Source organism: Gavialis gangeticus, unplaced genomic scaffold (genome assembly GCF_001723915.1).
Source record: "Gavialis gangeticus isolate Ggan-Ray unplaced genomic scaffold, GavGan_comp1, whole genome shotgun sequence".
NCBI lineage: Eukaryota > Metazoa > Chordata > Crocodylia > Gavialidae > Gavialis > Gavialis gangeticus.
The window spans coordinates 62,499,354-62,511,362 of NW_017729029.1; positions in this window are offsets into that span (position 1 = coordinate 62,499,354).

Genomic DNA, 12,009 nt, shown 5'->3' on the forward strand with positions numbered 1-12,009 from the left:
CACATCATTAATGTCTTTGAATCTCACAAGCTGCACGCAGAGTTTTTCTTAATTTAGCCTTCCGTTATAATATCACATTTATTGAAAGATCCTGTGTACTCCCATAAGAAATTCAGCAAAGTTGAAACCACATTGCACAGTATCCAAAATAAGATTATTCTGGATGCCAGACATTTTTATTCACACTTGTTTTTATCAGAATATTTAAACAAATCTGTCTACGCAGAGCTTCATGTTCCCACCACAACACATATGCTTAAGGTAACAGGCAGGTAGATGAATGAATAGTATGCATTATTATTATTACCATTTCTTTTTCCTGTACTTGAGCATAACTATTTGCTGAAGCCCAGGATAGACTTTTTGTTTTGTTTTTTTAAGAACATATTTTAAAATTTAACCTCAGCCCTATTGTGCCTAAAACCCCAATTGCTGGGTTACAAATCAACTTTCAAGAAAAGTGTACCATATAGTTTTTCTAACACAGAGAAAAGGCTGTAAAGAGAATGAGACATGTTAAGTAATTTTTAGAATACTATTAAGTAGCTATTTATAAAGCTAGTAGTTTAGGTTGTATCTGTTCCTTTTCCAGACCTAAGGACAGGCATTTTGTACACAGAAGTTTGTCTAATCTCTCTCCCAACTTTAAAATTGGTCCAGTGTCAGCATTCTGTTATTCTTGAGGTGTGCCTTCAATGCGTAGCATTTCCCCTGGACACCACAAGATCTCATGCTGTTACTAACCTGGGAGTAGAGTGCTTGTTTTGGGAGCTGAGAATCAAGCATTCATACACAATGTACAGTCCAGGGAAGTTGGTAATTGAGGATCACTGACTCAATGCTGATAACACTGGCTTCAGCAAGGATGCTGGCATTTGTGTAATTATCTTCCTATATGATGTGGAGGATTTCAGGGAGGCATCATTAGTGATACCTCTGCAGGCTCTTGAGATGACAATAGGTCACCCACATTTCATATCCATAGTGGAGAGTGGAGATGACGACTGCATTGTAGACCTGGATTTTGGTGTCTTTCAGGAGACCAGTCCATAAAGACATACCAAAGCAATTCACAAATGAAGCACTTGCGCACCAGATCCTGTGCTGGATCTTCTCAACAATGTTCATTCTCTGAGAATAGTGCCTGCCAAGGTAGTGGAAGTGGTCCACTACCTCCACAGTCTTTCCCTTGGTGGCAATTTGGGAATGCGGGGGGTCACCATAGGCAGAGGAAGAAAATATGATTTAGGGGAGCTGAGCATGTGCAAACTTACACGTATGTGCACGCACCCCCCCCATGCCCCCAGAAGGTAAGTCTGTCATGGGGAAGGAGTGTGGGGGGACAGATCAAGGCTCCCGTATTGAGGGAAGGAGTGGGGCAGAAACAGGGGCAGGGGCTGGGGTGAATGGGGACCCAGAGCGTGTCATGAGATCCTTGGAGCCTGGGTAGTTCGGCCAAGGGCATGGAGGAACTGCACACACCCCCAGAGCAGGCACAGGGGGCACATACCCCCCAGATCTGTGCATGGGGCAGAGGCAGCTACTGCTGTGAACTAGGTTCTGCACCCCACTGCTGGTGCCCCAGAAGCAGTGTGATGCTACCTGCCAAGCACTACCAGGGAGGTGGCACAGCCAGGGCGCAGGAGGCACATGGCATCGTGCTGCTCCTAGGACACCAGCATTGGGGTACAGAGCCCAGTCCACAGTGGGAGTTGCCTCCACCCCACGCACAGATCCAGGGGGACATGGGCCCCCTGTGCCCATCTGGGAGTTCATGCAGCAGCAGGAGCTCCCTGCACCCCTGGACGAGCCGTTTGGGCTCCGAGCATCCCCAAACTCATCCTTGGGCCCTATTCACCCTCTTCAGGCTCCAGCTGCTCATCTCTGTCTGTGTGTATCCATTTCCCCCACTGCAGCCGCCCAGAGCCTGTGCCTGGCCTGCCTGCAACTGCGGGGACTAAGCCCCATTAGCCCCAGCCTTCCGCTGCCTACGGGGGTCACGTTCATGGCCTGGGCAGGCTGACAGATCACTTTAGTCTTCTTGATGTTGAGAGAAAAGTCCAAAGTTTGGTAGGCTTCTCCAAAAAGAACTGGTGTGGTCTGGAGTGTGTGCAAGCTTGGTGCAATTGTCAACAATGGTTGTTTAGTATACTTTGGTCTTCAGGCAAAAGTGACCCAGATTGAAGAGCCCTCCATTTGTTCTGTATTCAGTGTCAATCCCTGAAGGAGGGAGGGCCTTAATGAGAACCAGGACAACTGTCAAAAGAATGGAGAACAGAGTTGGTGTGATGATGAATCCTTGCTTGACCCCAGTTCAGATGTCAAATGAATATGTCTCTGTATTTAAATCCAGTCCTTCCAGCAGACTAACTTGGACTAAAACAGGGGCGGGAAAAATGCTGCTGGTGGCTGACTCCATTTCCCAGTAGCCTCCACCTGCATCAGTGCAGCTGGTTTCCATGGAGACCCCAGTAGTGGCAGCACCATGATGCATGGGGACAGGTTTTCCACTGAGACTGGCCCCAGCAGCGCTGGCAGGGTGTGCATCTGGGTGAGGAGCTGCTCTGGGGCTGGGGATGGGATCTTGCAGTGGTGACAACATGGTCTGGAGCCAAGGCAGAGCCAAGATCTGCTGCTTGCACGCCCCTCCCTGCCCCACAAATTTGCTAAACATGCACTGAGTCTCATCATCCAAATCATTAATGAACAGTTTGGATAATACTGGACCTGAGGCAGAGCCCTGGAGAGCCATCTTGATATGTCCTCCAAACTAGACATTGAACCATTGATGGCTTCTCGATAAGAGTAATCATCTCAGTTATGTATCCACCTTACAGCACTTTTGTCTACTCTGTATTTCCATAGTTTGTTAATGAGAATGTTGTGGGACACAGCATCAAAAGCACTGCTAAAGTGAAGGTATATCACATCCACTGCTCTCCTTCCATTCACAGAGCCTGTCACCTTATCATAAAGGAGCCTGTCACCTTATCAGATTGATCAGGTATGACTTGCTCTTCTTGGTAAATCCATTCTGGCTGTTCATGATAACCGTGTCCTGTTCTTGGTGCTTCACAGCAGGTTTCTTGGGTGTGTTCACATATGCAGGCATGTGCACTTCCAGCAACTCAAATAGGAGCGGGAGACTGCCATTTAATGCCTCGACAACTAGGGCTTTATACATGGCTCCAACCTTCCCTTACTATGTTCCATGCCTCACAGATGTCATCATAAGCTATTCCTAGTACCAGCCCAAGGCCGGGCCAAACTCTACCCCTTTCTGGGTCTCTGTCATTCCTCCTGGCATTCTGCTCTTCACTGGCCCTCATTCATACTACCCACTCTCATTGGGCCTCTTTCATTCCTCCCACTTTCACTGGGCTGCTTTCATACTGCCCCTCACTGGGCCACTTGCAACCCACCGTGCTCCATGCCTTACACTGCACATGGGTCTCTGAACTTACTCTCACTCAGACTGGTACCCCACACAGCTCTCCAGGCTGCTCTGCAGCCCTACTCTACATGTCCACCTGCCCTGTACCCTGCACTGGGGTGAACCCAGCCTCTAGCCCCACTCTGGGCTCTTTGGTTCCCCCTTCTAGGGTCCACTGTGGTCTTACACCCCCCATGAGACTCAGGTGTCACACAGATATACCTGACCCATTCCTTTCCCCTCACTGGGGCCACACTGCTGCCCCCTTCTCTGCGGCCAACACCACTGTCCCCTTCTCCAGGGCCACATGGGTTCTTACCCTTCCATGAGGCTCAGGAGTCATGCAGACATACCCTTCCCTCTCCTGTCCCCTCATGGGGACCAACTCCATGCCCCCGCCCTGGGGCTCGGGGTCTGATAGCCTATGGACTCAGGTGTCCACAGACATGCCTGTCCCCCTGCTATTAATTATCCACCAGATGGTGGGAGCTGGGGTTATCAGATGCCCCTGCCTGCCTTTCACTGGGGAGGCAACTGGCCTGGCATTTCTAGGGAGTTACCCCACCACAGGCAGCCCCAGCAGGCCATCCTTCCCCAGCAACATGCAGTTTTAGGTCTTACCCAGGACCAATCCAGGCCAACCTGCTCTTGATCTAATTCTCTTTCTGAGGACCTGGATATAGTTCTTGAGCTGCTCTCTGGATATAGTTCTTGGTGGGTGGGGTCTCCCTGCCGCTCACAATGCAGGCTCCTCCATGGCCTGCAGCAGCTCACTAAGTGGAGAGCACCCCAACAGTGCTCCGCCACAAATACCCGCACCTTCAATTCATAGATTTTACAATCCCTCCAAGAGGCTGGAAGAAATAATATTTACACCCTCAAATTTAGAAGTTCAGGCATTTTTTTTTAACTTTTCTCTAAAAGCATCTAGCTATCAGGGTAGGATGCTAACCTAAATGAAGCAGTCTGAACCAGAACAAAAGTTCTTATGTTCTTAGCCTTTGTAAAATAGAGATGTATTAAAGTGTACTGCAGTGTAGCTTGATTTGTTTTAAAGAATTCTGAGATAAACGTATCATTTTGCACCTAATTTGAGCATATTAAAAAAGGGTTGAAATCTTAAACTATTAAATTCCTCTGAATGTATAAAATGTATTTAAACAATGCCTCCCTGAGATACTGCATATAAAGAGATAGCTGTGTGAAATGTTTATTCAGCAAAAGCCATTTATCTCTCCATTTACCCAGAAACAAAAAATTATCACTATTATCCCCCATTAAAATAAATAAAAAATATTTAGTCTGCCTTGAAAGCTTACTTTGTATTAATCAATCTGATTTCAAGTCAGTGCTGCCTTAAGATAATTAAGATGAAAATTGTTTTTTCTAGCTTCTGCTATTATGCAACCAAAAACTTTCCATCTCCAAAAATGTAACTGTTTTGCCAAGGTTTCTTTCTTTCTTTTTTTTGTCTAAATAGCTGTTGTCATTAAAGTAATTTTGAAAATACCTTTCCTGGCTTGTAATATATAAGAAGTTATAGCTTGTTTAAAAGCAGTGTGTTTTATTACAGTTAATCAGAACACATAGCATGTGTAGATAATCTGAAGGTTGCAACTGAAAAGGATTAGCAAGCAGCCATGTTGTTTGTGTACTGTTCACTGGCCAATGACGGCTTTCTTCTAACATATTTGCACTCATCCTTTTGAGCGGATTCGGTGGTAATGACAAAAAGTATTAAATTGAAACCCAAGGAGACAAAATTGCTTTCCCCATGGAAAAGCCACAGCTTGAGAAGATCAATGCAATCTTAGGCTCCAGTCCTGCTTATTCTCATGCTGAACCACCATGAACAGCCTTATTTTCAAAACATATTTTTAGAGCAGCTACTTGCAATACTAAAGTGCATATGTAAATGTTTATAACAACATGACCTAACTCACCTATCCTCACTAAGGTGTCTCATTTTTGTCCTACAAAAGTCACCTTTAGAGTTAAAGGTTAGATTGGAAAAAAAGGGGGAGACGTTCCTTAGGAATATCTAATCCAAAAATTTAAACCCTCAACCTTATCCCTACCTCTCACCCCCCTCAACTGCAGTCTAACCCCAGTGGAATAAGCAGAGATCTGAGGTGGAGGGCAGGGCTGGGATCTGACCAGCTGGGCCAGGCAGTGGTGGGGAGTGGTAAGCGGAGGCCCCTGCCAGACAGTGCCCCCATGCCCCTGCTTTGCTGGCTCAGGTCTGGGGCAGCTGTCAGCAGTGTGGGGGAGAGGGGGTATGATAGTGGGACAGGCACAGGATGGGACAGGGATGCACCCAAAGCAACAGAGACACCAAGACACCGGTGACCTGGGACTGCCTTTCCCCCTTCTTTCCCCCAAACCAGCCCATCCCAGCAGGCAGATCAACCACATGCTGCTAAGGACAGGGCCCTGGAGGCATTGGTGTCTGGCTGCAGACACATCAGCCCCCAAGACATGCCAGGCAGCTCCTGGATTGGCAGAGGCACAGGGACAGGGAAGGGGGCTGGGAAGCAGAGCGAGCTGTGGGCATGTGGGGACAGGGGTGGCCCCTGATGCGCACCTCCAGAGGTGGGGGTAGAGCAGGGACAAAGCTATGAGACTTGACTTGAAGGATGCCAAGCCACATGTGGCTCCACTGCCACCCACCTTGCAGCGCCATCAGGCAGCCAGCTCAGCCCTGCCCTGTCCTGCACCCTGCACCAGCACTTACCCAGTGAGGTGTCCTGCAGTTGCACCAGGGATGATCCCGGAGGGGTAGGAGCTCTGGGATCAGTGTGCCACTACCCGGGGACCCCCACTCCAGCTGTGGCATGAGTCAGCACCTTCCCCACCTGCCCCTTGAGGTGGCCCTGCTGGCCCTAGCCACACAAGGTGGGGTCACCCACCCCCAAGTCACCGCCCTGCATGTCGGCAGCCCATGGAGTGGGCAAGCTTAGAGATGGCTGGACAAGTGGCAGGGCAGTCTAGAGCAATACTCTAGAGCTCAGGATCAGACATGCCCACTGCAAATATGTGAGGGAATGCTTATTTCATTCGGGGAATATACAACTATTTTAAATTTTATAGGTTTTTATCCATTTAAACAGAAGTAAGCAATCTTACTTCTCACTGCACACCAGCAGTCTTTTTATTTTCCTTGTAGAGCACATGGATCACTTTCTGACCATGACAACACGAGCTCCAATTTTGCAGTGGGATCTGTGGAGCTGGAGCCTTGCATTTTCACAGTTCTACTGGAATTTCTCCATGAGATTTAGATTGCAAGAGGGCTGAGAGAGAAAATTCTAACAGGTGTTAGAGATGCTTATCAGCTGAATAAGAGCAAAGGGTAACAGCTAATTGTAACTTGCAGCTAATTGTTGTGACCATTTTGGAGCTACAGCTGCCTATGCCTTGCCAATTTAAAAGGTCAATCTTGAGAAAAGCATATTAGGAAAAGTTCCTGTAAAAGGAACAGCAGGGCCCAGGTAGTCATAAAAGAATGTATGTTTGGAAGGAATAGTGTTGTAAAGCATAAGATATTTTCTGATATTCCCTGGCAAAATTATCTGAGGTCACATCCTGCTGTTTTGATGATTAAAAATCAGCTAATAGTTGGAAAACTTTGCAGAAAATTATATTTTCATATAAAAGAGAAATAAAAACTACCTATTTTATGCAACCTTCCTTCTTTTTTGTCACTTAGAAAAAAATGCACAATGTGCACATGTAATGTAGATTAAAATGCGTAGGTAGCTATTCTGCCCTATCAGAATGATTTATAAAAATTATTTTAAAAAATCAACTGTGGTATTTTTTCACAACACAGGATGAAATAAGCTATATGATTTTTGTAGTTTCTTACTCCTGTATTCACATCTTGGCACAACCTTACAATCATGTAACCAAAAGATCTTTAAGAATTTTTCTGTTACTTACAAATAATTCTATTGCAACAGCAAAAAATAAGTCCCTTAAACGTATCCACCACTCTTTATTTTGCCAATTACTCTGAGAAATAAAGAATAGCAAAGTTTTCCTGTATCATTCTAATTCAATAATATAGGCCTATTACCAAAGAACATGATGGATCTGACCTAACTTAAAATAATGCGAATCATGAGTAACACCATTGATATACATGGATTTACAACACCAGAACACCATGCTCCTAAATGGTTGGCCATTTAAGCAGATTGCTGGGCCCAAACAGACCTTACAGAGGTGAGAATCAAGCCCATTGATTTATGTGCCGTAAAAATTAGTTATAGATTGTAAAAGAGAAAGTCTTCAACGTTAAAATTGACATGTGGAATTGTTTCACAGGGGATGCATCTTTGTTAGATACCGACTATAGAAAACATTATTTTGAATGTTCCAATTTTTCATTTGGAAGATACTTAACTAATATACAGTTAAAGGATGTATCATTTTGTTGCTTCAAATCTGCATTAGTCAGATTTTCTTTTTCCATGAAGATTGTAAACTCATACCATTTGGCTAAGTGAGACATATTGTCATTCTTATATGGTAAATTCCTGCTCCATCGGGATGAAATTAAAGAACAAAGTACTTGGACTGAACATCAGGAAAAAAAGCCTTAAAAGTGAGATCTGTTAAACTACAGAATCATTTCCCTAGGGATGTGGTGAAGGTCCCATCATTTGGAATCATTTAAAAATAGGGCTGACCTAAACAAACGACAACAACAAAACCCCAGAAAATATAATGCATCCAACAATTGTCCAATACCAGAAAGAACAGGCAGATGATTTTGTGTTTTTCTTGCTTTAATTGTTAAGATGTTAAATGTATGCAACTCTGACACTGCTTTTTACCTTTCAATGGCATTAGGTCTTTTCTTATTCTAGAGATGCATTTTCATGCTCAGCAGTAAGTAGCGTGACTAACTTTTGTTTTAGTTGTGGGAACATTTTCTGCAGCAGTACACAGCACATCAGAATATGTAAAATAAAATGCACAAAATACTACTCAGCGTGACTGAATCCTTCCCATCATCTCAAAAAAAAAGACTCACTCCCACAGACAGCTCTGCATCACTGTACAGTGCAGAAACAATAGTCAGTAGTTCACTCCTGCTGGGGAAGATGTTACTTCCTTTTTTGCTGTTGAAAAAACAGTGTTTTTTGGCTGCTTGACGTCAGAAAAAAGATGACATACTCACCGCAGCAGAAAACCTAGGGCTACTTCTCCTTCTGTGTGTGCTGTTGTCATCACATCCCAGAGCACGAAACTGGACAGTTTTCCATTGCACACAGCTGCCCCAACTTGAGGCTTTCGGAGTTTGTCTGCCACCAAGGCCCAATGGAGATCCAGCAACTAGATATTAAGTCCTGCTTACATCCACTGAGGGCCCTGAGTGTTCTTAGGAAATGCTTCACATACACCCAGAAGGGCAGGGATGTGTTTGCCTGCCTGCATCCCTGGCTTAGGGATTGACACTCTGGAGATGGACTGAAGTTCAGGCTCACCCTTGGGCTTAATATTTTCTGTTGATTATTTCTAGGCAGCTCTTCAGTGTGTGAATTGTTTGGCTTTGAGACACTGAACTCTTTTCCACTGTAAAGAAAGTGTAAGCAACTGAACACAAGGGGGGCTTTATACACGTGCAACATGGCTGCTCCAATACACTGTAATTACACTGCATCAGAGATCATGATAATTACCACACTTCACTAGACTCCAGCGTCACATGCATCAGTGTCCCCACCATCCCCATTTTTCAGCATAGGGACCATGATACACATGACCCTTGGAGTCGCTCAAATTAAAATGCCCTTTCCCACTTCCCAGAGCACATGTATAAACACCCACGGCTCTTAATTTCACTTCTGGGATTTAGGCATCTAAAAATTAGGCTCCAACTCAGTGGTTCTCAAACTTTTTTTTAGACTCAAGGCAACCCTTAGAAAATGCTTAGTCCTTAGCTTTCACTAATTTTTTGACTACAGATAAATTATAGAGCAATTCTTCTGTTACAAAAAAATTAGGAAGACCACAAGAGGTCAGAATGTTTTTTGACACTGTGGATTCCTATTTGAAATCTGGGTTTACCATGTAAATTATGTGTAGGTGTTCACACACTAGGGAAGTGCTAGTATGGTGTAGCACCCTATGTGGCACGGGGTGCATGAGATCCTCTTATGGATTTTCCCTTAAGGATCTCAGAACACCTTGGCTGCAAATCACTGTTCTAACTTGTACACTCCTAAATCCATTATTGGATTTAGAGATTTGCAATTGACTTCAGTGGAGCCAAGACATCTCGCATCTCTTTTTGCATTCCCCAGTGCCTGCAGCTGTTGTACATCAACACACTCCACAAGTTGGAGAGCATCCTGTATTACTTATATCTTCTTTAAAACAGGGACATGTTCTGATTGTAGCCATTGGTCAAAGGTGTAGTATGTGAAGCAAACGTGGCCAAAAGCAGCCACATGGCATCTGAGTTTCTAGTCCAATAATTTGAATACAGTGATGTCTGATAATATGTTTTTTCAGAACAAGGTTTTATTTTCTTTTGCTGGCAGAATTTGTTGTTTAAGTTTTCTTTTCTACCTCTGAGGGATATTATACTGTTTATCTGTTTGTCTTCATTAATGCTGAGTAGCCTATAGAGAAAATACATGATGGATAAGGGAAATTAAACTCCATGTTTTAGGGTATAGAGAGATCCCTGTGCGCAATATAACATAATCCTCTCCTTCCCCTATGCTATTTTTGTAATTATTCAGTTCATGTGTTAGGACAATGGAAGGTGAGAGAAAGTTTATTTGTTTCTGCCATATCACTTGCTGACAACTGTTGGCAGTAGAATAACAGATTTACTAGACCAGTGGTATCTAACCTTTTGGCCCTGTGGGCTAGATGAGTAATTCAGCGTCAGTCCACAAGCCAGGTCTCATATAGGGGAGCTGGCCCATGGATCTGCCTTACCCCCCCGGGCCCAGATCCAATCATGCACCAGCCCAATCCCATGTGTTTGGACCTGGCTACACATTGGCACAATATAGTGGCAATATTATATGGTCCACAGGGGTTCCCATGGGTCTGGAAATTTGACAGTAAGAGTGTGGCAATTAACACTGCTAGTGCTCCCCCACTACCAAATTTCTGGACCCTTGAGGAGCCCTACAAGCCGGGTGAAACAGCTCTGCCAGCCAGGATTTGAATGCTGCTTAACGGACCAGTAATCTAAAACAGTATGGCTCATTGAATGTTCCTGCAATCAACATCCCTGGTTTCTCTGCTTTTATCTGTCATTCTGCTTAAAACAAACAAGCACGCAAACAAAAATGTTATTTGTTACATCAGGAATTTGTCACTCAGTGGAGGACATTGCTCTTTTCATCTTTGGCAGCCAGAGGGAAAACATTATCACATTTTCACATTCACACAGATGTTTCATTTAAGATTTTCATTTCTTCTCCTGAATATCAAATAATCTGGTACATATAACTAGCTAGCATGATTTTGTACACAGGCCATGAGACAGGGAAATCTGGGTTGTCTTCCTAAGCTCATGTAGGTATCACAGGTGCTTTGGCGCAAGTCATTACTTTTCTGTACCTCATTTACTCTGTAAAATGGCAGCATTTATTGTGCAAGCTGCTAGGAGACCTAAATAGTTAATGTTTCAGTGATCTGTGACCCTCAGATTTGTGGCACAATTTAAATACAGAACATTGTCATTATTTCACCTTATTTTTAGTTTAATTAAAATACAATCTGGATTTCAGATAGTGTAGGAATTGACTTTCCTCAGGCCTGGTTTGGATAAAATATTATAAAATAAAAAGATATAGTTTTTCTTTTCATGCTTGGGTTTTTTGTGCTTTATTTTTTGCAGGTACAAGAGGAAATCTGAATGCCTGAATGTTCACTGAACTGTGTTTCTTTGGGTCATCAAGAAGGCACTTCAGCATTTTTAAGAATCTCAAAAACTGGTGCTGGGAGGGGAGTTGGGGGTCTACAACACATTGTGGAGTGGCTGTAGCCCCCCCCCATAACTCTGCTCCTGTAGGCTGCCCCAGCGAGGGTGGGAATGGGGCTGAGGCTGAGGCTGGGGCTGGGGCTGGGGCTGGAGCAGGGGCAGGCACTTCCCAGCTGGGGTGAAGCGCAGTACAGAACTGCTAGTGGCTCATCCAGGGAGTGTGCGAGGGGGAGGGGGTGGCTCCCACCACTGTGTGCATCCCGGGAGGGCACGGGGACATGTGCCCCTGGATCTACAGGCAGAGTGCAGATGGGCTGGGGCTGAGGCTGCATTAAGCTCTTCCTGGTGGGGGCTCGGCTGAGCTGCGCTTGGGGCAAGCAGTGGCACTGGAAGGGGGCTATGTGAGGGGCTGCAGCTTCCTCCAAATTCTTTGTAGCCCCCCAACTGCCTTCCCAGTGCAACCTGGCCCAGTCTTCTGCTGGGAACAACCCCATGCTGCCCCAGCCCCAGCCCACTGTGCCACACATTCAGATCCAGGAGCATATGCTCCCCATGTCCTCCCAGGGTGTGCACAGCGGTGGGAGCGACCCCCCCCCCCCGTCCCCCTTGGATAGCCCCC